Below are 25,525 nucleotides of genomic sequence, written 5' to 3'. Positions count from 1 at the left end.
CTCACAGGTGTCATCAGCCACATCCTCTGTGGGTAGCCCTTGTCCCCTGGGAGCTATCCCTGCATCCCTTGTGGACCCTGGAAGACATCAGAGATCTGTGACCGTCTGAGGATGTAGGAGTCGGACGTTCCCTGAAAATCGTGTTCAGACCTGCAGGATGCGTTTGTGGTGGCCGCACACCAGCTGCACATTCAGCGAATTGAAGCCTTTGCTGTTGCCAAAATTTGACCGCTTGTTGTGATGGAGATCTGTGCACTCTGTACTGGTGGGAAACCTGAAATCTGGGAAAATCTCAGTGATCTTGCATTCTGGCTCTCCTGGTCCCAGGCAAAATATTGTGTGCCCTCGCGAAGGTGGCATCCATGACCTCATGGATGCATTTGTGAGTGGAGGTTTGTGATATCCTATAGAGGTCACCTGTGGAGCCCTGAAAGGAGCCACTGACATAAAAATGGAGTGCCAGAGTCAATCTCACAGCCACTGGCAGTGGATGCCCTCCATGTTCCCTTGGCGCCAAATCCTGCAGTGTGTGGCATATGTGACCGACCAGTTCCATAGAAATGCGCAGTCTTCAGTAACACTGGTTCTTGGTCATCTACAGGAATGAAAGACGGCATCTATAGACACTGGGTCTAGCTAGGTGCTGACCAGTGACAGCTCGCTGTGGCCCTTCAGCGGCATGTGCAGAGTCTTCAGCGGTCCCTTCTTCCAGAGGGTGCTGCTCCTCCCTCTGTGCAGCTAGGCACCTCAGTCACTTTCTTATCCTTCATCTCTGCTCTCTGTACAACACGAGGCACACAGCTAGTTCACCAGGCTCCATGATCTTGATGTACTCCTGCAGGATGAAAGAGAGAGATGTGTGGGTTAGCCTGGGTGTACTAAGGACCTCTCTTGGTTAAGTTTGAAGACCTCTTAACACATCCTGGAGAGTACTAGTCACCACATGGCTGCCTAAAACCCCACCCACCTCTGCCCCATTCCACCTGACCGATTGGCAGCAGCTTTTCCCATTGGACTGCATGATGTGCTCTCAGCTCAGACGCAGGCATTCTCCGAACCCACAGTGTTAGCTTGAACCATGGGGGAAACTGGTCCAAACTGGAATAATGACATTGCAAGGGACTGTGAGCACCTTCACCAGTGAATGCTCCATGGCCAGCTTTAGCAAGGAGATTATATAACGTACCCAGTCATCCAACTGTTCTGCACTAAAACGCTCATTAGTTTGCAGAATTTGCCAAGCAGTGAAAAGCTCTGGAGCACTTGTTGGCAATTTTATGCCTCTGTGTTGTTTGAGTGGGCAGATAAGTTACAGGCCCTGTCCAAGCATGTGGCTGTGCCTGAACTGTCTCAGCTGCAGAGGAATTGTCATTTTATACAAGGATCCCATAATGCGTGGCCACTTCCCACCCCCAAACCTCACATGTACTTGTGTACCACCACCAACCACAGTGCAGCCTATGCTGTTGCGAAACACATCGTGTGCAATCACACCGACGTGCTCGGATGACTCCAGGAGGCTTGGCTTATAATGAAATGCAGATGTATTACAATGAGGATCCTGGTGTCTGATGGCAGGAAATGCAGCCCGCCAGTGACAGGCAGAGCGGAAGATTGCAAACTGGTTTCACAACGTCGTGAAACCAATTTTTGGCCTTCTCGCCATATTGTCCTTTCACGCTGCCAAACATACCCAACGCCAGCAGGCATGAAAAATTCCACCAGAGTAAACATTTAAGGTCAATGCCCCTTGATCAGAACTGTTCAAAAGAAGGGTCATCGACTTCATTCCTCTTCATGGCAACTTGAAGTGGCCTGTTCCAGAAAGCCAGTTGGTGAAGTATAGAACCGGAGCCAATCTTTACACACTTTTATATTTAATTACAGAATTACACATTACAAGGATATAATACAATAACCGCAGTTTTAGTCTGTGTCTATTTTTATATCTCGTTTAAAGAACCCATAAACGATTGAGTGCTCTATTTGAAAGGGACACTACGAATCAACTGCAACAAAAACAAACCAAAAAATAGATTCAACATGGCAACTGTAATTAAAATTACATTCCTGAGCCGATGATGCACTTCTGTACACCTGTGCCCACCAGTTGAGCAAGTCTATCTATTTTTATAGGGACTCAAGTGAATCATCAGTTAACGCCACTCATCTGCTGATAATTAAACACAATTAATAAACAACTAACATGAGGCTGAGCCAGACTGTTTGCAACCTCAGTGTTACATTTGACCCCGATATAAACTTCCTGCCACACATCCGCACCATCGCTACCTTTTCTCTACCTCCGTGACATCACCCAACTTCGACCTTGCCTTACCTTATCTGCTGCTGAAATCCTTATCCAGGCCTTATCTCTAGACTTGATTATTCCAACATACTCTGGCTAGCCTCCCACTATCTATCCTCCAGAATCTTGAAGTCATTTAAAACTCTGTTTCCTTTGTGCTAATTCCATCCATATCCTGATACACAGCAACCCTGCTTGCCCATCTGCCCTGCACTTGCTGGTCTACATTGGCTCCCAGTCAAGCAGCACTTTGATTTTAAAATTCTCATCCTCTTTACAGAGTCCCTCCATCTCCTCATTCCTCACTATGTAGTCTTCTTCACCCCTACAACCCTCTGAAATAGCTGTGTTCCACCAGTTCTAGCCTCTTGAACATTCCTGATTTCAGTGACTCCACCATTGGGGACCATGCCTTCAGTTTCCAAGGTTTTAAGTGTCAAATTCACACTCTGTATATTTCCATCTCTTTTCCTCTCCTTCCTCCTTTAAGATGCTCAAGCTTTTGACCATCTGACTTATTATTTTCTGGATGATGGTGGGGGGGGGAGTGGGGGGGCGGAGCAGGAGCGGGCGCAGGTGGGCAGGGACCCTTGCAATTAGGTCTGTGCCATCATTTTATGCGGGCGGGCCAATTAAGGCCCACCCAGCATACTTCACGAATCCCGTGCATAGCAGGAGTGGGTGGGCAGTGGCAGGCATGCTCAGGCTGCTGGGTCCAATGTCAACCCGACGGCCTGTATAAAGAAAGGCCTGGCAGCCTTGGAAAGGCTACTCGCAATGGCTGGGCGAAGGGCTCTGCAGAAAGGCAATGGAGGTTACACAAGTCCGGAGGGTAGGCCATTCGGGCAGACCCAGTCCAGAGGGTAGGGCGGGGGGGCAGTGTGCCCCTGGTTTTTCCGATGACCGCCTTGCTGCCCTCCTCGAGGAGGTGGCAGCACGGCAGGAGATGCCAGTACCCCAGGACTGAAGGAGGAGGCCCCCCCACATAACAAAACATGCCTGGGAGGAGGTAGCAGAGGTGGTGAGCTCCAGCAACGTGGTGCTGCGCACCTGGATCCAGTGTCGCAAGCGTTTCAACAACTTCTTGCATTCTGGCAGGGTGAGTACCATGTTGGCATTGGTCATGTAACCCAACAGGTCGGCTTACTCCCCCACCCCCACCCCCCGCCCCCAAGTCTGAGTGTGGTGACTGCATTGAATCATTCACAGCATGTGTCCTTCGCTGGGTGGGCCAACAGATATTGCCCATGCCAAGGTCAGCCTGAGAGGGTGGTAAAGAGATGGGTTCTGAGCCCGCAGCGTGTGTTACACTGAGACTCACATGACTGCTTTGGGGGCAGCCTGGAGGATCTGCACCTGGGTGCTGTGCTTGAACTGCAGGATATGTCCTAGTCAGGGTGATGACTTGCTGGGACGGGAGCTTCAAGGTGGTGTGTCAACAAACCATCTGCTGCCCTCTTGCGCCTCCTTGCTATGGAAGGATATACCGTGTGATGCCTAATGTGATATTGGCAGCATGTGGCCAATGGGGGTTGGGTGGGGTGGGGTGGGGTGGGGAACAGGCCTGGCACCTTTGTGTGAGTGTTTGGCAGCAGCGGGGTGAGGAGGCACTGGAGCCCTGATATGCCCCACTCTGGTTGGGGTGAGCCATGCGTGAAGAGGGTCCAGGTATAAGTGGCACAAATCAATGCTCTTCTCTCATTTTCAGGAGAAGAATGCTTATAACGCGGCACAGCATGCGAGGACTGGCAGCGGCCAGGCACAGTTAGCCGTTCTCAGCTGGTTTGAGCAGGAAGCCCTGGATCTGGAGAAGCGCCATGCGCCCAGGTGCTCTCGTGGCGGTGAGGCTGGGGTGCCTCAGCAATGAGGTCAGCATTGTTCTCCCAACAGCCGTGGCAGTGCTGAATGTTAAGTGATTTAATTTTGCAACATGGCTTGACCATTGCTTATGGAAGGATGAGCACATGATGATCTGGGGGACAGGGATGCACTTTGTCATTGGCTCCACGTTAAATGATCCAATGTCCTTGTTCTTCTTTTCAGCATCATCAGAGCAGGGCTGGGAGGAGGAGCAGCAGAAGGCCCCTCTCACACCTGAGGGGCCTGAAGTCTCACCAGCGTCACACCATCTCTGCCAGGCAGGCACCAGCGCAGATACTAGCACCTCAGTGGGACTTAGAACATTGGCTAGTGTCTCGGGACACAGCGGTAGGGGCACTTCACACCCACTGGAGGAGCTGGCAGAGACAGAGAATGCCCATGGTGCCAGCAGTCGGAGGACTGCAGGGGACAGCACATGCTCAGTCCATGCCTGGTGATTGTCTCTGGAGTCATCTGCGATGCAGCAGGTGTAGGAAATGCGGCCGGGTGTGCGGGACCATCTGGGGGAGATACATAAGGCAATGCTTGGCTTGGTGTCCGTGGTGGAGGAGTCTAGACGGATGATCGCTGAAGCAATGAGCCACATGTCCGAGCACCATGCCTCCTCCATGGAGAGAGTGGTGACTCTCGTGGAGAGGCTCATCCAGGAGACCCATCAGGGATTTCTGGGGATGCGCTTGGACCAGCAAGCCCTTACATCGGCTTTGACCTCAGCTGGTCAGTGACAGTGTGGGAGATGGTCTGGGCACCAAGTTTCCCAGCTCAGTGCCCATCCATCCGCGGTGAGCAGGGAGGTCCGAAGCAAATCTCACATCGGCGCAGCAGCTGCCTATCATCTCTGCGGGCACCTCTCAGGGTGCTCCAGGTGAGGGTGTCAGTTACTCCGCCCCTCTCCTAATGACCATACCATCCTGTGAGACTGCAACGACTGGGGAGATGCCAGCTGTGGAACTGGCAGCTCCCTCCCAGGTGGTGCCAGCACAGGCTCCAGGGGCCAGAGGGCGACCGCCAAGGTCATCGAGGCCAACAGAACAGTAGAGTCAGCAGGCTGTTTCATATGCCACTCCCAGCGATGGGGCAGCACCAAGACATAGCCCCCGGAAGTGTAGACATAAGGCACCTTCGGCACACCACGTGGTTATCACTGGTGCTTTTGTGTAGGCTCGAGATGAGGTCTTTATGATTTGCTTTGAATTGGAACACCCTTGTCATTTTGTTTCATTAAGTTTCTTTGCCTGTGATATTAAATTCAGACATGTGACCATGGCTGAGGGTGCCTCTTTTCTTCTGCATGTGTATGATTTCCAAAAATGTTAGGAATGCTTTGTGGGACATTCAGCTTTATTAACAAGGCCCTTAGTTACTGTTCCTAAACTGGAAGATTTGGCACTTAGGGATTTGGCACTTAGGTATCAAGTATGGAGCCTACAGCCCAGGCTTGTCCTGGTGGTCCATATGTGATGTCCTAGCTGAATGTTTGTTGGATTAAAGCCTCCCGGGTGTCCCTGCCTCCCTGCAGTATGCCTGGGTTAGTGTCTAACCCCTCAGCATTTCCCTGTGCATGCTCATCTTCAGACTCACTGCTGAACTCATCGTGTGCAGCCCCAGCCACTGGGTCGATGTCTTCATTGTCCACTGCGATCCCCCTTTCCAACGCAAGATTGTGTAGAGCGCAGCATGCACCCACTATCACCAACACACGATCTAGGGGGTACTGGAGTGCACCCCCTGAGCGGTCCAGTCATTGGAAGCGCATCTTGAGATGACCAATGACTCTCTCCACCACAGCCCTTGAGGTGTGGCTCCTATTGTACCGCTGCTCAGCTTCTGTTCTTGGATGGCGGAGAGGCATCATGAGCCACCTTCTGAGGAGATAGCCCTTGTCACCCAACAGCCATCCATCCAGCCGGATGATTGGGAGACACCACAAAGATCACCCACCAAGCCCTGGAAGGAGCCAGAGGCATAGAAGTTGAGAGCAGCTGTGACTTTTAGAGCCACTGGCATGGGGTGTCCACCCACACAGTTAGCAAAGAGCCCCGGCACCTAGGAGTGTCTGAGGATGTAGGCGTCATGGGAGCTGCCAGGGTACCTTGCACAGACTTGTAGAATCAGCATCCTGTGATCACACACTATCTGCATGTTCATGGAGTGGAATCCCTTCCTGTTGACGAAGGCACCGGGCTCACCTGCTGGTGCCTTGATGGCCACATGTGTGCAGTCTATTGCACCCTGGACACGGGGAAAGCCAGCAATGGCCGCGAAGCCTCTGGCTCGCTGTAAGTGGCTTGTCCTGGACCCAACAGAAGTAGATGAAGGTCAATGCGTGCCTAACCAGAGAGTCTGTAACCTGCTTGACACAAGTGTGGACAGCTGATTGGGAAACACTGCAAAGATCACCCACCAAGCCCTGGAAGGAGCCAGAGGCAGAGAAGTTGAGAGCAGCTGTGACTTTTAGAGCCACTGGCATGGGGTGTCCACCCACACAGTTAGCGGAGATCTGAGGCCCAATCATCTGACAGATATAGTTGACAGTCTCCCTTGAGAGTCGGAGCCTCCTTCAGCACTGCTCCTCAGGCATATTGAGATGGCTACTTCGCTGCCTGTATGCTCTGACAGCAGGATAGTGGCCTCTTCCACCTTGGTCTACCTCTTGGCCCTGCGCCCCTTGTGCCTGCACTTGTCCTCCCAAAGGTGGCTCCCTTGGAGGCTGAATGTGCACTCCTGGCCTCCTCCCCCTTCTAGCCCTCCCTTCCTCCTCAGAGGCGGTGCCTCCAATGGAGAACTCAGCTCCCATTCCAAGGCTATGGGAACACTTCCTGAAACCTGCAGGCCCAAAAATGATTCCTCATTGCAGAGAGCTGACCTGAAGGTTGTGAGTCCAGTCCAAGCAGCTGGTATGCGTTTTGAAGTATTGCAGATCACACGGGCAAGTTTCAATAACTTTGAAAAATCAATATTTGACAGAGCACACTCGCGACCCCACTGAGCCCTCTTATCACTACCCCCCACCCCCGCATGGATGAGGTTTAAACAAATGTGTCCTACCTGCCTGCTCATTGCGCCCATGCGCCAACCCGAAGATTGCATGGGCATCGAAAAATCAGCATCAATTAGTGAGTCAAGGGCCTTAAGTAGCCCGTTAATTAATGGCGGGTACGCAGTGGATATCATCACGCGCCCACCCAACAAAATATTGCGATAGCGTGCGGTGACATCAGGACGTTCGTCCGACATCACTGCGCGTCATTTAACGCGTGGACGTGCGGGGCCCGCCCCCGCCGCCAACGGGAAAATTCTGCCCATTAGCTCCTTATGTGGCTTCTTCCCAATTGTTGTTCCATAATGTGTCTAAATGCAACATGCAAAAACAAATTGCTCTTGTTGTCATATGTTATGCTGAGCCCCTTGAACAAAATTAAGTAAATCCAGTAGAAAAATATACCAGATTTGTCTTTCTTCATGCAAATTCCTGAACTGTCCACACAATCTACTCCCTGAACCCATATGGAATAACAGCCACTTCTTCAGTGCTTAACCAGCTGATCAGGAGCTTGCAGAGTGGCCACTGTGAAGTTCTTCAAAGTGGTGAAGACAAATCTCTTGAATCAACACTGATAAAGTGAATACTGGCTATTCCTCAGTATATTGAACTAAAGTTACAGGGGAGGTAGGAGTTCCGCTTAAAATAGATTGCAAACTCAGTTAATCTATGAAATAAACTGCACCCTTCAAACACCCACTGTCTTCTGTTGTCCACTAACAACCTTATCACTGTCACTGCCTAAGGCTATACTTGAAGAATAGACTCATACCAAAGGAGCTGCAGCACCTAAAATACTTGCCACTGCAAAAGCCAAAGCTTTCAGACAGAGAAGGAGGGAGAGGAAAAGGAACATTGTGTTGTTCTATATTAGGGGAGATTTAATTAGTACACAACAAGATTCTTCATTTCTCGAGAAGGGTGCAATACTGGGGACATTGAGTCATTGCATTTGGAGATGCTGTTACCTGACTTCAGGCTCCAAACAGTTTATCCCTTTTATTAATCAGCACAACTCTTGAAGCCCTAGAGATGCATCAATTTATAAAGCCGATTCTCTGGGTAGTTTTATTTGGCCGAGTCTTTTGTTGTATTCAAGTTGATAAATTTGCATTGAGTAAAGACTAAGAGCTCAAACAATGAAAGTCCGCTCGCATCAACCACTTCACAAAAAAAGTCTATTTTGGCATATTCCAGCAAGCATTAAAATTCAATGAATTATGGAAATTATGATTTTATATTTTAATTGCTTTTGGAACATTGATGGTGGACGTTACTTACATGATTAATTTGTGTGCTTCTAAAACTGCTTCAGAAAAAAACCAAAGGATTCATCTGCGGCACAGCTGGTGCATTCAAATGAAGATGATGTCTACAGCAAACATTTCATTGCAGTGCTTCCATTTCCTCGATTTATTTCATAACTTGCCTGACCTTCGTGTTAATTGGTTTTATTCAGCCTTTTTTGGTTGTTGCATTTCTTCAAATAGATTTTTCCCGTGAATGCGCACAAACCATTTATGTTTCTATCTGACAGCCATGCATTGCCTTGGGTTTTACATTACAATATGTAAGACGAAACATTGCCACAAGCTAACTAGACTAATAATAATTATGTCTCTCAGAAGTACAGGGTTGTTATTTTAAATGTATCTTGCTCTGTAATTTGTTGTCCTTGTATTTTTTCTCCTGTTAAAAAAATTGTTTTCACCGTGCATTTTAGCAGGATTGTACTCCATTTAAGAGTTCTGAGCTTCAGTTTGGAGATTAATAAAGATGTCGCTAAAATGTTGAGTTATCTTGTTTAGAACAGAAATAAATTTAGAATTTTTAAAATTAAAATACAAGTTGTCACATTATGGGACAAAATGAATGTGGTGTTGTCACGTTGTTTGGGCAACTGATCACAAAATGGCAGCCCTACCAATGGTTAAGAAAACTCAGGCCAATAAAATAGCTTTGATCTGGCTCCTGTAGTATAAGGGCCTGGCAAAAAAAGGGTTAACATGGGACTGGGTACAGTGCCTTCCACACTGTGATGTAAAGGAACACATGATCTGAGTCTTGGGGGCAGTGTCGCACTGAACAGAGATGTGTGCAGAGGCAAGCATGGAGGCAGCCCCTAGCTTAGACCTTATACTGTATAAATGTATATAGACACAAGTAGTTAATTAACACTTTCTGTTAAACTATACAAGACTCAGACCTCTTCATGAGACCTACCGAACTACACACATCTGACAACAGCTAAAGTGAATCTACTTCGAGCAAAAGCCATCAAACTAAGTAGATAGCACAATTTCAATGTGGAGCAGTTACAGAGGGTACGGTAGTGTAATAGTTATTTTACTGCACTGGTAAACTAGAGATTTGCATTAATAATCCAGGGAATGTGAGTTTTAAATCCACCACAGAAGTTTGAGAATTTGAATTCAGTTTTTTAAGAAGAAGCTGTTGGATTGTTATAGAAACCCAACTGGTTTACAATGTCCTTTAAGGAACAAGCATTGCCATGCTTATCTGGCCAATATGTGCTTCCACTCACTCAACAATGTATTTGACTGGTAAATGCCCTCTGAAATGACCTAATAAGCTACCCACTCAAATTAATTCACTACAAAACATCATCGTGTTAACTGCAGAACTTCAGGAATATGAAGGCCTTCCATCATATTTTAAGGAAACCTAGGGCAGTTAGTGTCGGTCTTGCCAGCTGATGCCGTGAGAATGAAAAAAGCTTTAGTTCCAAAAGTTGTTAGGCAGCCTAAAGGTAATTATACCCTTAATTTATGACTTATATTTAATAATGAAGTATGCAAGGTAGAAGAATTCACTCAAAACTTCCTACAGCCTACTGCCACCTGTTCTTACTATTCATCTAACAGCTCTAAATCCAGCCAGGTGTTTCTATGATTTTTTTGAGAATTGCAACAAAACTGTCTGATAGTCATCCCAAACGCCAGTCTGTAACGGGTAACAAGAACAGAATTACCTGGAAAAACTCAGCAGGTCTGGCAGCATCGGCGGAGAAGAAAAGAGTTGACGTTTCAAGTCCTCATGACCTTTCGACAGAACAGTTCTGTTGAAGGGTCTTGAGGACTCGAAACGTCAACTCTTTTCTTCTCCGCCGATGCTGCCAGACCTGCTGAGTTTTTCCAGGTAATTCTGTTTTTGTTTTGGATTTCTAGCATCCACAGTTTTTTTGTTTTAATCTGTAACGGGTCCCTGACTTTGATTGCAGGAATATAGGTTCTGACCTCCAGCTGACCCCAAACTCGAAACAAGCCCAGCACCAGGCCACACAGGCCCCAAACTCCAACTCCAGGCAAGCCACAATCTCAATCATTGAGTTGAACGTCAGCTCTCATTCCAGCAGTACTTTCCAGGACTCTAGCTGAAACAGTGCTTGGACTTTAACTCCCACGTGCAATGAAACCAGATGGTACATAAGACAAAAACAAATTCATTCCATTTACTGTTCATTTTTCTCCCTGTGACTATGTTAAAACCATGGGGGCTGAGTTGGTAGCCTCATGAATTTAGCTAATCAGGTCACTCTACTCAGGTGGAGCAGAAGTGAGGATCCCCCAAGATGTATGAAGAAATTTTATTTGCATGGCCAGAAGGTGCAGGAAAGAATAATTTAGGATGTTGTTGCCCCAGGACACCTTCCCTTCCACCTTCCACCTCCCCACAAGAATACATGAGATTGACAGAAAACAACCTGGTTACTCAGTATAGCCTCAAATATCTGATGGGTGTGAAAAGATATAGAATCATACAGCACAGAAGGAGGCTATTCTGCCCTCGGGCCTTTTCTAGGTCTTTGAAAGAACTAACCAACTGGTCACACTCCCCGACCCTTTCCTCAGAGCCCTGAACATTTTCAAATTCAAGTATTAAGGAGGAAATGAATTGGGAATTAATTAAGGAATGTAATTTATTAGAAACAAATTAAAAAGATGTTACCGTGCAAGACTTGACTTAACTATTGATCTAACGCATCACAAGGATATATTTGCAAATAAATATTATTGGCAACTCACAGTGACAACTGAATAAATATTTCTCATTCGTGCTAGACACTGCAGTGCCAGAACTGCAATAAGCAAGGTTTTGTGAACATCCTGAAACCACCCATGATGGCAGAGATGTTGTCGGCACTTTTACGTTTTGTACTTCTGCATCTGAGATGACAAGGGACTACCATTCAAGTGCCAGCTGTTCGCATTGGCATTGGCAATGTTGGCATCACTACCACCTTATCGAGTTGGCATTGTTCTGGAGTCTTCAGGCATTAAAACTTAATCTCCCAAACACTGCTGTGAGCATGAAGGATATTAAAAATAAATTGGGTTCTTTTCAATTTCTTTAAACACGTTTGTTTATTCATTCTAAAAATATTGGAAATGGGAAAAGAAATTATTCCACTGACAGTCAAGAATCATCCGATTCCGTGATGAAAACTTTGCTTGCTTTCCAATCAGCCTGTGGTCGGTACCTGGTTGTAGGGAGAGCAATGGCAGAAGTGTGGGGGCGGGGTGACTTGATGCAGGCAGTCATATGATGAAAATTCTAAGAATACCTTCAATCAGAGTCGATAACCTTAAATTTCAAATAAATATCAGCTCACCGGTGTGGTGGTGGGTTTGGGGGAGGGGGTGTGTGGGGGGTATCACAATTGTTACTTTTCAGTGCAAACAGATGGCATGTAAAAGTAAGAAAGAAAGACTCACAGAACATCCCAACGTATCTACAGACAATGAAATGCTCCTGTTATCACTGTTGCAATGTAAGAGTACAAAACGTTTGGCAAAGGGCAGTTTTATTGACTGGGAAAATTCAAATGACTGATGGTTGGAAGCCACGCTAACCGTGGGGGCTCAACTCTGGATTCAGCTCTCCATGGTCCTGCTTATAAATATAGCAAACTGATTAAACACCAATGTCTGCGACATTCTCTTGCCTCCATGGAGCATATTCTATTCATCTAAAGAGAGGTGTATTCAACTTGTGCCCTGCAATTTAGCCCTTGAAGTTACAGCAACTAAATATGATTTGTCATCATATTTTTCTTTTGCTGGTTCATCCAGTTTGAATTTTGTGGGCCTGAAAGTTTGGGAAAGGATGTGTTCAGTGCCATCTCTCACTGGTAGATAAATTCTTAATTAGAACACCAGGATCTCTTACTATCTGTGACTTGAGATGAAAGCAGATTAATAGCTATTGCTCGAATGATAAATACTGGCCAGGAACTTGTGAAGAACTCATGCTTCCCTTCGAAGTAGATGGGGCCTCGATTAAACACCTGGCATTACTGACAGTGCCGGCTTCCCACAATTCTGCACTGAAATGTTAACCTAGATTATGTGCTTGAGTCCCTGAAGTGGGATTTAAACACAACTTTCTGACTCAGGAGTGAGAACACTACCAATGAATCAAGGCTGAGCACTTTGGGTCCAAGATACGAGGCACAGTCAGTGCTGGCTTTAACATGTTTGAGTAGACAATTTGAGCACAGTTAGCAAGGGATTTGTACACCTTGTAGAAGTCTTATGTTCTATGCCTTCATCACTCAAAGATAACTTCTCAAATGCTATTCCTACCACAAATCTTCACAAACTTCAACAAACCTAAAACTCTAAGCCGAACTCTTCGCCCACACCAACTTCTGTACACCTATTACCATCTTCACTAAGTTCCAGAAGTTACTTTTTTCCAGCAAGTAAATCTTAAAATGCTCATTCTTATCTTCACATCCCTAAAACAGTTGAACTATGCCTTATCTTCTCTTGTCCCATTGTTCATTGAATTTGAATGACTGCTTCTTCTTCATTCTCACCATCAGACACTGATTGTCCAATCACTGAACCAAGCAATCTAGAATTCTCTTTGCTTCAATCTCTGCCTTCAAGTGTTTTCTGAAAGTTAACCTCTTTAACCTCCTTGTGGTAATCTGAGGTGCAATACACCTTTAAGAGAATGTGAGCAGCTTGACCACGTGACTGTATTATCCAAATGCTGTGCAGCGCAGACAACAATGTTAATGAGTAGTTTTAGAGTATGGTCTGGTTGGAAAAGCACACATTGTATTAGTGCTCTGTTACCTGTGTAAATAAACATCACGTGTTTCATCTTATATTGGTCTCTCTGTCTGCAGTATATTGTAGCCAACTCACTCGCCAGTACATAGGCGTGGAACCGTGTTCACGAACAAAGAGACCCAACAGAAGAACATAACAACTGGCGACGAGGCAAAACACGATCAGATACCAAGGAAAGCTGCAAAAATTCCACTGAAGTGAATCAGCCGTGCCTTGCAGGCCAATTGTAAGTATAGCCCTCATCATAGTCGTCAAAGTTATCTCCCTCCAATATGCCACAATTTGGCTGCATCGAACTGTTTGATCAGGTCATCGATGACTGGTCGCATTGTATTGAACATCTTGCTTTCTTCTTTCAGGCCAACAGCTTATCAGGGGAGGAGAAGAAATGAGCGGTCCTCTTATCAACATGGTGCAGTAAAATGTATGGCCTAATTCATAGTCTAATGGCACCCAACGCCCCAGATTCCAAGAGCTTTGATGAGTTGGTAAATCTTGTGAAAAGCCACTTTCAGCCGAAACCTTTGGTAACAACGCAGCATTTTAAATTCAATTTGAGGTGTTGCACACCTGGAGAGACAGTCGCTTGCTATGTAGCAGCCTTAAAACAATTGACAGAGCACTGTGAGCTCGGGACTTCTATTAATGACATGTTAAGAGACCAATTAGGATGTGGGGTTAATAAAGATGCCATTCAAAAAAGCTTGTCAGAAATGAATTTAGACTTCAGCATGGCACTAGAGTTGGCACTTCCAGTCCTTCTTGGGAACGGCTAACCATTATGGCCATTTTCTCCCAAATTTGCCAATGGTACTGGCTCCATTATACGGTTTACCCAAGAAAAACCACAGGTGGACTTGGTGAGCCTCACAACAGGCTTTTATGACAGTAACGCAATTGCTACATTCATGGGCCTTGTTGGCACATTTCAACCCAAAGAAAGAATTCATTTTAACCTGCAATCCAACCCCTTATGGAGTAGTGGCAGTACTCCCCCACCGGATGGCAGATGGCTCCGACTGGCCCATTGGCTACATCTCAAGAGCAATCAGGGTGGCAGAACGAAGATACTCACAAATAGAGAAAGAAGGTATTGGTGGAAGTTCTTAATGCCAAATACAATGGATTTGGCATTAAGAACTTCCGCCAATACATCCATGGTTGTCACCTCACGATTGTATCCAATCACAAGCCACTACTGGGCTTGTTTGAGGAAGATAAGGCAATACCTCCAATTGCCTCGGCACACATCCAATGGTGGGCACTGATTCCATCTGCTTAGGAATATACTTTTAACGCCAGCAGAGAAGCCATATTGCCAAAGCCGACGCACTGAACCGATTACCTCTAAATGACAGCAATGTGAACGTCCCCATTTCTCAAGAACTTGTCTTGTTATTAAACTTACTGTATTTGTCACCAGTACATGCCAAACAAATAAGAGAGTGGAAAGACAGTGAATCACTTTTATCTCACATCAGGGAACAAGTCCTGCAGGGATGGTCTAACGAGACAAAGTCAGACAAAATGAAGCCCTATTTTAGTAGGAGATACGAGCTAACCTGCCAGGATGGCACCTTGCTCATTGTGCCTCTGAGAAGAAGAAACCATTATTGACCAAATTGCATAGTGCTCACCCCAGCATCTCTAGAATGAAAATGTTGGCATGCAGCTAATTATGGTAGCCAGGGATGGACATTGAAATTGAAAACATGGTCAAGAGCTGGATGCAGTGGCAAGAGGTGCAGAAATTGCTCCCTTCTGCTCAACTGCATCCCCGGGAATGGCCAGGAAGGCCATGGGTGTGCCTCCACATTGACTACATGGGGCCTTTTTTGGGCACACTGTTCCTCTTGCTTATAGACACTCACATGAAGTGGATGGATGTGTATGGATGGATGCATGTCTGCCGCCACCATAGACAGATTGTGTCAGAGTTTTGTGAAACACAGAGGTAATAGTAACTGACGATGGAACGGCTTTCACCAGCGGGGAATGCCAAAGATTTACAAGTCTCAAAGGCAATACACATGTTAAGACCTCACCATATTACCCTGCATCCAATGATTTGGTCGAAAGGGCAGTCCATACCTTCAAATCCGGAATTAAAAACTGGGTGGAGATTCTATTGCAACTAGATTATCCCGTTTCCTACTCAGCTAAGGGATAATGCCACACATGACCACTGGTAGGTTATTAATGAAGAGGTGTCTCAGGTCATGTCTGAGTCTCATTAGGCTGAAATTAGGAGGGAGGGTAGACAGAAGTCAGGAGGCCCAGAAAAATGAACACCATTACCACAATCGTGAAAGAAACTTCACCGTAGGAGACGCAGTTTTTGCAAATAACTTTGGGGATGGGCCCAAAGGACTTTCAGGTGATAGCTGTCCTATCACATATTGGTCGAAAGCTTGATAAGTAGGAGACATGAGATCACCTCTGAGAAAGGGAAATAGATCTACAAGAAAGGATGCTCCAGACATTCCTGTTGGAGTCTACGTCACATGTAGAAGAAACTCCCCTTGCTTTGAAAGTGGGTGTTGGATCCATTGAGCCTGAGAGAGTCAAACAGACAAACTTACAGGTTCCTACTGGAGTGCCTAGTGGACAGATAACTCCTGAGAGGGAGGCCTTGGATAAACCATTCAAAGTTGTAGAACTATGACATTCAACATGCTTGAAGAAACCTCCAGAGAAACTGAATTTGTAAATCATTTATTTATGTAAATAGCTGATATATTGTAAAGATTGTAAATTGTACTTTCGAATAAAGGAGGGGGGGGGGGCGGATGTGGTAATCTGAGGTGCAATACACCTTTAATAGAATGTGAGCAGATTGACCACGTGATTGTATTACCCAATTGTTGTGTAGCGTGGGCTACAATGTTAATGAGTATTTTTAGAGTGGGGTCTGAAGCACATATTGGGCTGAATCTTCAGCTCGGCGAGCAGGGGCAGGGCCTGCTCGCTGAGGCATAGAATGACACAGGGTGATGTCAGGTGTGCGTCCCAACGTCACCGCGTGTCATTTAGGTTTTCAGCTCAGTGGGCCGAACTGTCAAAGGCCTGTTAAGGCCACTAATTAACTAATTAAAGCTATTGGGAAAGCTGCCTGTCCAACCTGATGGTCAGAGGGTGGGCGAAGAGCTCAGGCAATGTTAAAATTTTTCATGGAACCTCATCCACGGGTGGGATGAGGTTTCATGAAGGGTTTATAAATTAAATACATTTTTTCATTAATGTTCATTGGCATGTCCCAACTCATGTGACACTGTCACATGAGGGGACATGTCTTCAATTTCTTTTCTTTATCAAAATTTTTAAAACTTAAAACGTCTCTCGCTGAGGCACCTCAGGGAGATTTCTGTGTTCTTTCATGAGAGAGCGCCCTCCCAACTCAGGAAACCCCCCACCGCCCACACAGGGTGCGCTCAGCAATTTTGGGTGCGCATCACGCTGGGCAGACCTTAATTGGCCCATGTAAAATGGCAGCATGGACCCAATTGGGGGCGCTGATCGGGTCAGTGCCCACCCATGCCCCCCAACAGGGGGAAAATTTGCTCCATTGTGTTAGTGCTCTGTTACCTGTGTAACTCTTTTGAGTACAAACACATTTCCATCTGTTTCAGATGAAGTTACATTGTTGCATAGTTTGCCATTGTGAGATTTGAATTCTTGATCTTGGGATTACAAACCCAGTACCATAACCACTTGGCTATTTAGGCCAATAAACAGCATGTGCTCCATCTTATATTGGTCTCTGCGTCTGTAGTATATTGTTGCCAACTCACCCACCGGTAGATAGGTGTGCAACCGTGGGTAGGGGGCAGGCAAGGCTGACAAGAAATGCTCATGCTAGTGCCAGCTTGACTTTCATTCCACTTTAACTCCCGAGTCTTATTGCCATTTAGGAGACCAAACTCCTGCCTGAACCATTGGTAATGACAAGATAGCCAGTGGGTAGGAACAGGATTTTATGTGACAGGAGGACTATAGGTACCAAGGGAAGTGTTCGGCACTAAGGTAAGTATACAGATTGGGGGTCGATGGGGTTAATGGTGGGGGATAATAATGGTCAGGAGGCGTGAAGGGAAGCCCAGGAGAGGACCACAGTTCCTTTATGGGGCCTAGTGAAACACTCCTGCAAACAAGGAAACTTTAAATAAAAATAAAAAGAAACCTGACCGTTCTCAGACCATGATTTAGCCTCCTGTCCAATCTCACTAATGAGTCTATCACTTAGCTCTGCTGCTGCAATTGGTAGTTTTATCGGGGTCTGAATGACATTCTTCAGACGTGAACTTCTAAATATTAATGAGGCCCCCACAAAGATAGGTAAACGGCCCCAGTGCTGCCGAGAAACCCGGCATTTAAAATAGCGGTAGGCACAAATGTGTCAGCAACAGGGTAGGAAGCATTCGGACACCATTTTAACTAAAGGCCCACCACGTTTTCACCAAATAGACACTATTACAAAGGGCTCCAATGGCTGAAATTTTATCGACGACTGGCCCAAAAATCAGGGGAAACCCAGCGTCAGCCACTTTTGTGGCCCCCCCAGTCACTTTTTCAGCCTTCTGGCAACTAATTAGTTGTCTTCAGGGCTCCCATCGCTTTAAAGGATGGGCACCTGCCCCCAAGAGCTGCCAACCAACCATAAGGCCGGCTGCTCAGAGTTCTGAGCATGAGCGGTGGCTACGGCTGGGATTGTGCCCGGAAGACAGGACACCTTGGGGGCAGGCCACCCTCCCAACTCGGTAAGTGGGAAATGGGGTTTGGAGGCTCCAGGGCCAGTCAGACAAGCCTGTGAAGGTGTTTGTAGATAGCTGGTGAGGGCGGGGCTGGTTGCCAAGGAGGCTGCTATTGTCGCCGGGGGGGGCACCTCCCTGAGCCATGGAAGGTCTGAACAGGAGACCCCTCCCACCCCGAACCTTGCAGGGAGTTGCCAGGGTTCACTACACAGTCTGACCACATGGTGGAGGGCCTATTCACCGATGGTAAAATGACAATGGTGGCAGAAAGAGGCCCTTAACTGGCCACTTAAATGATTCACTTAGCCTCTGGGAAGGACAACCACCCTGTAACTACCCTGTCACTGGTAAAATGCTGTGGCAGTGGGAAGGAGTCAGACACAGCACCCCCAACCTTCCCTCGTCGTTTTACAGGCACCATCCATTCTCCGTCCACCTCGCAGCCCATCCTTAGATAACTGCTAAAATCCAGCCTAATGTCTCTCGTTTTGATGTGGCAACAATCACTAAAATTAAAATGAAGTATTTCTCCTGCAGGCAACTTCTCCTTCAGTTCACAGGCTACGTACGGGCTACATATAAAAGAAGTTAGAAATTTTATTCTCAAAGCTGAAGCAAGCACATTTATTAGTTTAAATTTCAGAAATAACATTAATGCTATGATTGGATAATGAAATGTTTGCACATTGTCTTGGATTAAAGAAGCTTTTAATAATTTTTTTAATAATGCATTTTTAGCAGTGACAGAACTGCCTGTTTCACACGAAAAATATATCTGATTCAAATTGGCTTCATAAATAATTCTTCAGTTTATTAATGCTGGATAAATAGAGAATAATGCAGATCTAAAACTGGCTATGATCTAAGCAAGGGGTTCAGCCTGAAGGAAAACCATCTCCTGAATCTCATGGCATTGGTTTATGGCCTAAAACCAGTTGGTATCCATAATTCCTCAGCTTTTGTAGATGTCTCGTGCTGATGCTCATGGAGAGTTCCCAACCTGAAGCCTTGTCTCTTATATTTACAGTAACCAAGAAATTCAGAAAGATTTGCATTTGTATAGCGCCTTTCATTACCTCATGATATCCCTAGATGCTTTACTGCCAATGAATTTCTGAAACACAAGAGCCAGATTGTGCACAATAAGGCCCCACAAACAACAATGTGATCGTGACCAAATAATCACTGTTAGCGATATTGGTTGAGGGATAAATATTGGCCCTTATATCAGGGAAAACTCCCCTGATCTTCTTCAAAAGAGTGCTGTGGCATCATTTCTATCTACCTGAAAGCATAGATGAGACCTTGGTTTAACATCTCCTCTGAAAGGTGGAATAGAGTTTGGGACAGGGTTCAACGAAGAACAGAAGACTCAGCGGGGGCGATGGCTGTGTAAGCAGGGAGCAGAGCTGATGGTTTATAACTATGTCAGCAGAACTTGTTTGCTGCTGAGACTATCATCTATGAGTCTGTTACCTCCTGACTTTAATCTGGTGTTTTCCTGCCATCATCCACCCGCATAAACTTGAGCTCATGCAAAACTCTGCTGTCCTCACCCTAACTAGGGCGAAGCTACGTTAACTTATTGTTCCTGTGCTCACTGACATACAACGGCTTCTATCCGGCAAAGCTGCAGATTTAAAATTCTCATCCTCAGGTTTGAATCCTTCTGGGACCTCGCCCCTCCTTTTCTTTGTAACTTTCAGTAACCCTACAACTCTCCAGAATATCTCTATTGCTCAAACTCTTGTAGGAACATTTTTTTTATTCATTCATGGGATGCAGGCGTCGCTGGCTAGACCAGCATTTATTGCCCATCCCTAATTGCCCTTGAGAAGGTGGTGGTGAGCTGCTTTCTTGAACCACTGTAGTCCATGTGGTGTAGTTACACCAACAGTGCTTTTAAAGGATGGAATTCCAGGGACCCAGCGACAGTGAAGGAACTGATATATGTTTCCAATTCAGGATGGTGAATGGCTTGGAGGGAACTTGCAGCTGGTGGTGTTACTGTGTACCTGTTGCCCTTGTCCTTCTTGATGGTAGATAGATTGTAGATGGTACACACTGCTGCCACTGTGCATTGGTGGTGGAGGGTTTGAATGTTTGTGGAAGCTGTGTCAATCAAGTGGGCTGCTTTGTCCTAGATGATGTTGATCTTCTTGAGTATTCCATCATGCTTCTGGCTTGTGCCTTGTAGATGGTGGATAGGCTTTAGGGAAGCAGGGAGTGGAATCATCTGTGCCTGTTGGTGTCATGTGTGCTTGGCAATGTGAGTGGACAATATGGGGAGAAGACCAAAAATCGGTTGCATGACGTCGTGCCAATTTCTGTGTGCCTGGCAGTGCCGGCTGCCCGGTGAAGACATCATCCTCCCCCCACAGGAAGACCAGCGAAGGTCCCAACCTCCAACTCCACTCCACCAAGTGACACCCACCCAGCCTGCACCCTATACCCTTTCCCGCCTGTGTCTCCCTGTCCTCTTACCCCTCTCCCTCCTCTCCTCCTTGTTTTCATTACTCCAGAGGTGAGGCCATACCATCCTTTCCCCTTCTCCCCCGGGCTGGGATATTTTTACATAAAGAGCTCGGGTGTGGCTCTCCCTCTGTGGCTGTGACAGGGCCGCCTGTAGCCAGGCCTCCCCGGGCGAATATGGAGGCGGTGCTGCCACTGGTGGTGGGGCCCCCCCAAGAAAATATATGCGGGTGCAGCTGCTCCCGCGGCCCCATCACTTTTCCACCTCCTTCCGAAGACCCTGGGGTGAAGAGCTACACCCAACCCGAAATGACAATCCAGGCGTGGTCAGGGCTATGGCTGGGTTGTCGGCCCCTCAGTCGTAGCTGCCGCCTCATAAATGTACAGCAAAGCTGTCCTTTTCTTGAGGTCTGAGCGGGCGGTGCACCTGGCCTTTGAAAAGGGGCTCACTGTAGATGGGAAATTTCTGCCTGTGGACACCCCCCCCCCAACCGGAGGTCACCACCCAGAGGATCATAATCTCCAACGTCCTGCCCTTTGTCCCCCGTGAAATCCTCCTCCACCTCCTCCATCAACTGGGGAAGGTCAGGTCAGGGGTCGCGCCAATCCTGCTCAGCCTCAAGGAGTCAAACCTCCGCCACTTGTATTCCTTCTGGCACCAGGTTTTCATCCACATGGCCCGGGAGGAGTGCACGGAGTGGGGTTTTACGGTGCAGTTTGAGGGAGCCGCCGACAGAGTTTTCTGGACTGCAGATGGTGTGTGGTGCCATGCTGCAAGGAGGTGGGGCACATCCATAAGAACTGACCCACCTCCAAGGCCACCAGCACCACCCGAGTGGCCGCGGCTGGCACCACTGCACCTCCCCTACCGCCACTCGATCTTTCTCCCCGTGAGGGGAGGAGCCACTGACAGCCACAGTGAGGCAGTGGGAGGACCCCGCGCCGTAAGATGGCGTGGAGGAAGACCCACCGCCTGGAGGCAGCCCCCCACCACCAGATCCCCCCAACCCACCCTGATCTCCACAACACCTGAAAATACCGGCTCGGAGGTAAAAACAACTTCCGGGCTCGTGTGCACCTCAGTGCCATGTGCTGGGCCCGGCGTCGACTCTGGGTAGGTTCCCAGGTCCGGTGGCAATGGGGCACATGACCCCAAGCCGGTAGTTGTCCTCAAAAAGATTGACCTGCCCAAACCTCAGAGGGCGGACCGTCCTCGGTGGGGTAGGGGAGGCTGGGGTAGGCAGCGGAGGCCTTACAGATGGAGGTGTCCCCAGCCCCCAGCCTATCCCAGAAGAGGTGACACCCATTGGAGGGGGAGGACCTCACAGCTCGTGAGGCTCATTGTGTTTTCTCCCATGAGGAAAAGGTGGTGGTGTCTCTGCCCCATATGTCCTCATTTTTTCCCTGCAGGGAGCCCAAATCCCCATCCGCTTGCTGCAGTCCCCTGAGCACCGCCCCTCGGGGGTAGGTGAGGGTATTACCCTCACCCCACCCCGATCCACTTTGAACCTCCTGTGATGCCATCTGGCCTGCCAGGGGACTGCGGCAGTCCCTTCGTAGCCCCAAGTGCTGGATCATCAGGCGGAGGTCTCCTGGCTCCTGGCTCCTGGCTCCCTCTCGACCTTTAGCACCAGGTGCCCCCATCCTGAGTCTGGAGATTTTTCGGGACTCGTCGGGCGACCCAGTGCCCGGGGAGGAGCAGGGTTCTGAGCTGCCGTCGCCCTATGGCCCAGATCCAGAAAAGGAGACCAGAGAGGACCCCTCTGCCCTGGCTCCTGGGGGTGGAATCAAGGTGGAGGTGGAGCCGATTGGCAGCTCCGAACCAGCCCCCATTCTCAATATGGGGGAGGGTTTGGAAGCCGGAGGCAACAAACTGGAGGAGGGCGGAGTTTCGGTGGTGATCACCAGAGACAACTTAGATTCAGAGGTGGTAGAGTCCCTGGTGCCCCCCACAATTCTCCCCTCATCCCTTTACGGGAGCTGCAGGATTTTTTAGCGAGTAATCGCGGTCACCGAGACAGGGTCCAGTCGGCCCTGGGCCGGTGGCATTCTTTTCTGCTGGTGTTCTGGTCAGCCCATGAGGCACTAAAAGCTCCTGGGCTGGACCGGAACGCTAAGAGGAGGGTCCACACATTTCTTGCTGGGCTCCTGAAGGGGAGGAAAGATTAAAATAGCCCTCTCCTTCTTACTCAAGGCATGGCGATGGTAGCACATACTCCTGACAATGAAGACTACCATAGCCAGCCTTAACATCCACGGCAGCAGGGACGCACAACGTAGGTTCCAGAGCTTCTCGGTCTTCTGGGACAGGAATTATGCGGTGTGCTTCCTACAGGAAACCCATACTGTTCCGGGAGACAAAGCTATTTGGCTCCTGGACTGGCGATGGTGGAGGGGGTCTCCATGAGTCACCTAGCCTCCAATTCTGGCAGGGTGGCTATCTTGTTGGCCCCACGTTTTCAACCGGAGATCTTGAGGATGAAGGAGCCGGTGCCAGGCCCCTTTCTGAGCCTTAGTGTGCGCCGGGGGTGGGGGGGGGGAGGGGGTGCAGCGCTTCACTGTGTGTACGCTCCCCTGGGCACACAGCAGCAAGCAGGCTTCTTTAAGGAACTGTCCATTCATCTCAGCTCCATTGACGCGAATTTCAACTGTACCCTCGAGGCCAGGGTCCATCTCAGTGCCCAGCACTGCATGCTAGGTGTGAGGAAGTTGCAGGACTTGGTCGGGTCCTTCGACCTGGTGGACATCTGGTGACATCTCCATCCCAACTCTAGCACTTTCACTTTTGTGTCACCTGGAGTCGGAGCGTCCAGACTCGACCGCCTTTATATTTTCAAGGCATTCGCGGCTGCGTTCCATCGGCTTCTGTGCGACAGGTGCCGTGCACGGTCCACCATCTGGTGTGGGCAGAGCTCGCTCCGTTCTGCGCTCGGATGGGGTCTGCATACTGGCACTTTAACAAGCTGCTGCTAGAGGACGAGCGGTTCCTGGACTCATCCGTCGTTTCTGGGCCGAATGGAGAAAGAAGCAGAGAGGCTTCCCCTCCTTGAGGCTACGGTGGGACGTGGGCAAGGCTCACGTCCACGTCTTCTGTCAGGAGTACGTGAGGGGGTCAGCAAAGAGGCAGAAAACCAGGGTTGAGGATTTGGGGAAGGAGATGCTTGACCTGGAGGCACGTCTCCGTCAGCCCGATGCAGACCCTGACCTGCGGCTGGTGCACGAAGAGAAGAAGGGCCCTCTCTGGAAAAAAGGCACGGGATCCGTCAGCAGCTCCTTACACTGCTGGCTGATGACGGATCCCTTGTCTTGAACCCAGAGGGCATCAGGGCCATGGTCAAAACCTACTGCACTGCCCTGTTCTCTCTGGATCTGTCCAGCAAGGATGTTCGCAGAGTTTTGTGGGAGGACCTGCCACAGGTCGGCCCGGAGGGTGCTGGGAAGCTTAGATTCCCCATAAGTCTGGGGGAGCTGATCGGCACCCTCGACAGCCTCTCTAGGGGCAAATCCCCGGGACTAGATGGGCTGACCATGGAGTTAATCAGGGCGTTCTGGGACATCCTGGGGAACGACTATGCGGGAGTCCAGGGGGAGAGTATCGCTACTGGGGAGATGCCCCTCTCATGTCTCAGGGCTGTGATTGCCCTGCTGCCAAAGAAGGGGGATCTCTGCCACTTTAAAAATTGGTGCCCGATCTCCCTCCTCAGCACAGATTTCAAGATCTTTGCCAGGGCAATGTCTTTTCGCCTTGGCACTGTGCTGGACCATATGAACAACCTGACCAGCACTACACAGTCCCGGGATGTACTATCTTTGATAATAACCATCTGGTCTGGGTTGTCATCCAGTTTTCCCAGAGGGCTGGTCTGTTGAGCGCCTTCCTGTCTCTTGACCAGGAGAAGGCGTTCGACAAGGTGGATCACGAATATTTCGTTGCCCGGATCCCACTTCTGTACTCTGCCACTTAGTGTCTAGTTAAGGTTAACAGGTCCCTTCGCTTTGGGAGAAGAGTTCGTCAAGGCTGCCCTCTGTCTGGCTAATTGTATTTCAACTGTGTGGAGCCTTCCCTGTACCACTTGCGGAGGAGGTTGTCAGGATTGGTTCTATCTGGGTCGGGCATGGGGGTGGTCCTCTCTGCTTACACGGATGATGAGCTCCTCATGCTCACCACCCCAGCTGACCTGTGGAAGATGCACGAGTGCCAGGTGGTCTATTCTGCTGTGTCCTCTACCAGGATCGACTGGGGCAAATGTTCTGGACTCCTGGTCGGTCAGTGGCAGATGGATCCCCTATCTGAGGAGCTCAGGCCTTTCACCTGGAGCAGGACCAGGCTCTTCTACCTGGGGGTCCAACTCTGCCCTGTTGAGGAATCCTGGCCAGTGAACTGGCAGGAGCTGGAGGCCAAAGTCACCACTCGCCTGCGGCGCTGGACAGGACTGCTCCAAGTGCCGTCTTACTGGGGTCGAGTTCTGGTCATAAACCAACTGATTGCTGCTATGTTGTGGTATCGGCTGGTCACTTTGATTTTTGTCTCCTGGTTGTAGACCTGAGGGGCCTTTGTGACTCCTTGCAGGTGTTGCCCATCTTTTACCAGGACCTGATCAAAGTCTGGAACACGGTCGCCTTGTGATGCAGCTCTCTACTGTCAGGAGTAGCGGCTCTTGTCAGACAGCTGCTGCTCAGGAATCTGCCCCTCCGTCCTTTTCAGTGGCTGGCGGAGAGGAGGGCTGTGGCTGTGGCTGCTGGGGTGACCAAGATTGGGGATGTGCTGGGTGGCGGAGGAGTGGGCTGGATGATTTCACAGGAGTTGGCTTATCATGCATTGGTAGACATCCAGCTCGCAGCCAATGCCTTTCAAGACCCTAGGATGGTCATGCTCGGCCCCAACACCATACTGGGACTCGAGGTAGTGCAGGTGCGCAATGGTCTTCCCTCTGAGCGTACCCCCATTCGGATGGAATTCCACATT

The sequence above is a fragment of the Carcharodon carcharias genome, chromosome 19, assembly GCF_017639515.1.
Source record: "Carcharodon carcharias isolate sCarCar2 chromosome 19, sCarCar2.pri, whole genome shotgun sequence".
In the NCBI taxonomy this organism is placed as follows: Eukaryota; Metazoa; Chordata; class Chondrichthyes; order Lamniformes; family Lamnidae; genus Carcharodon; species Carcharodon carcharias.
This window is presented reverse-complemented; position numbering follows the sequence as displayed.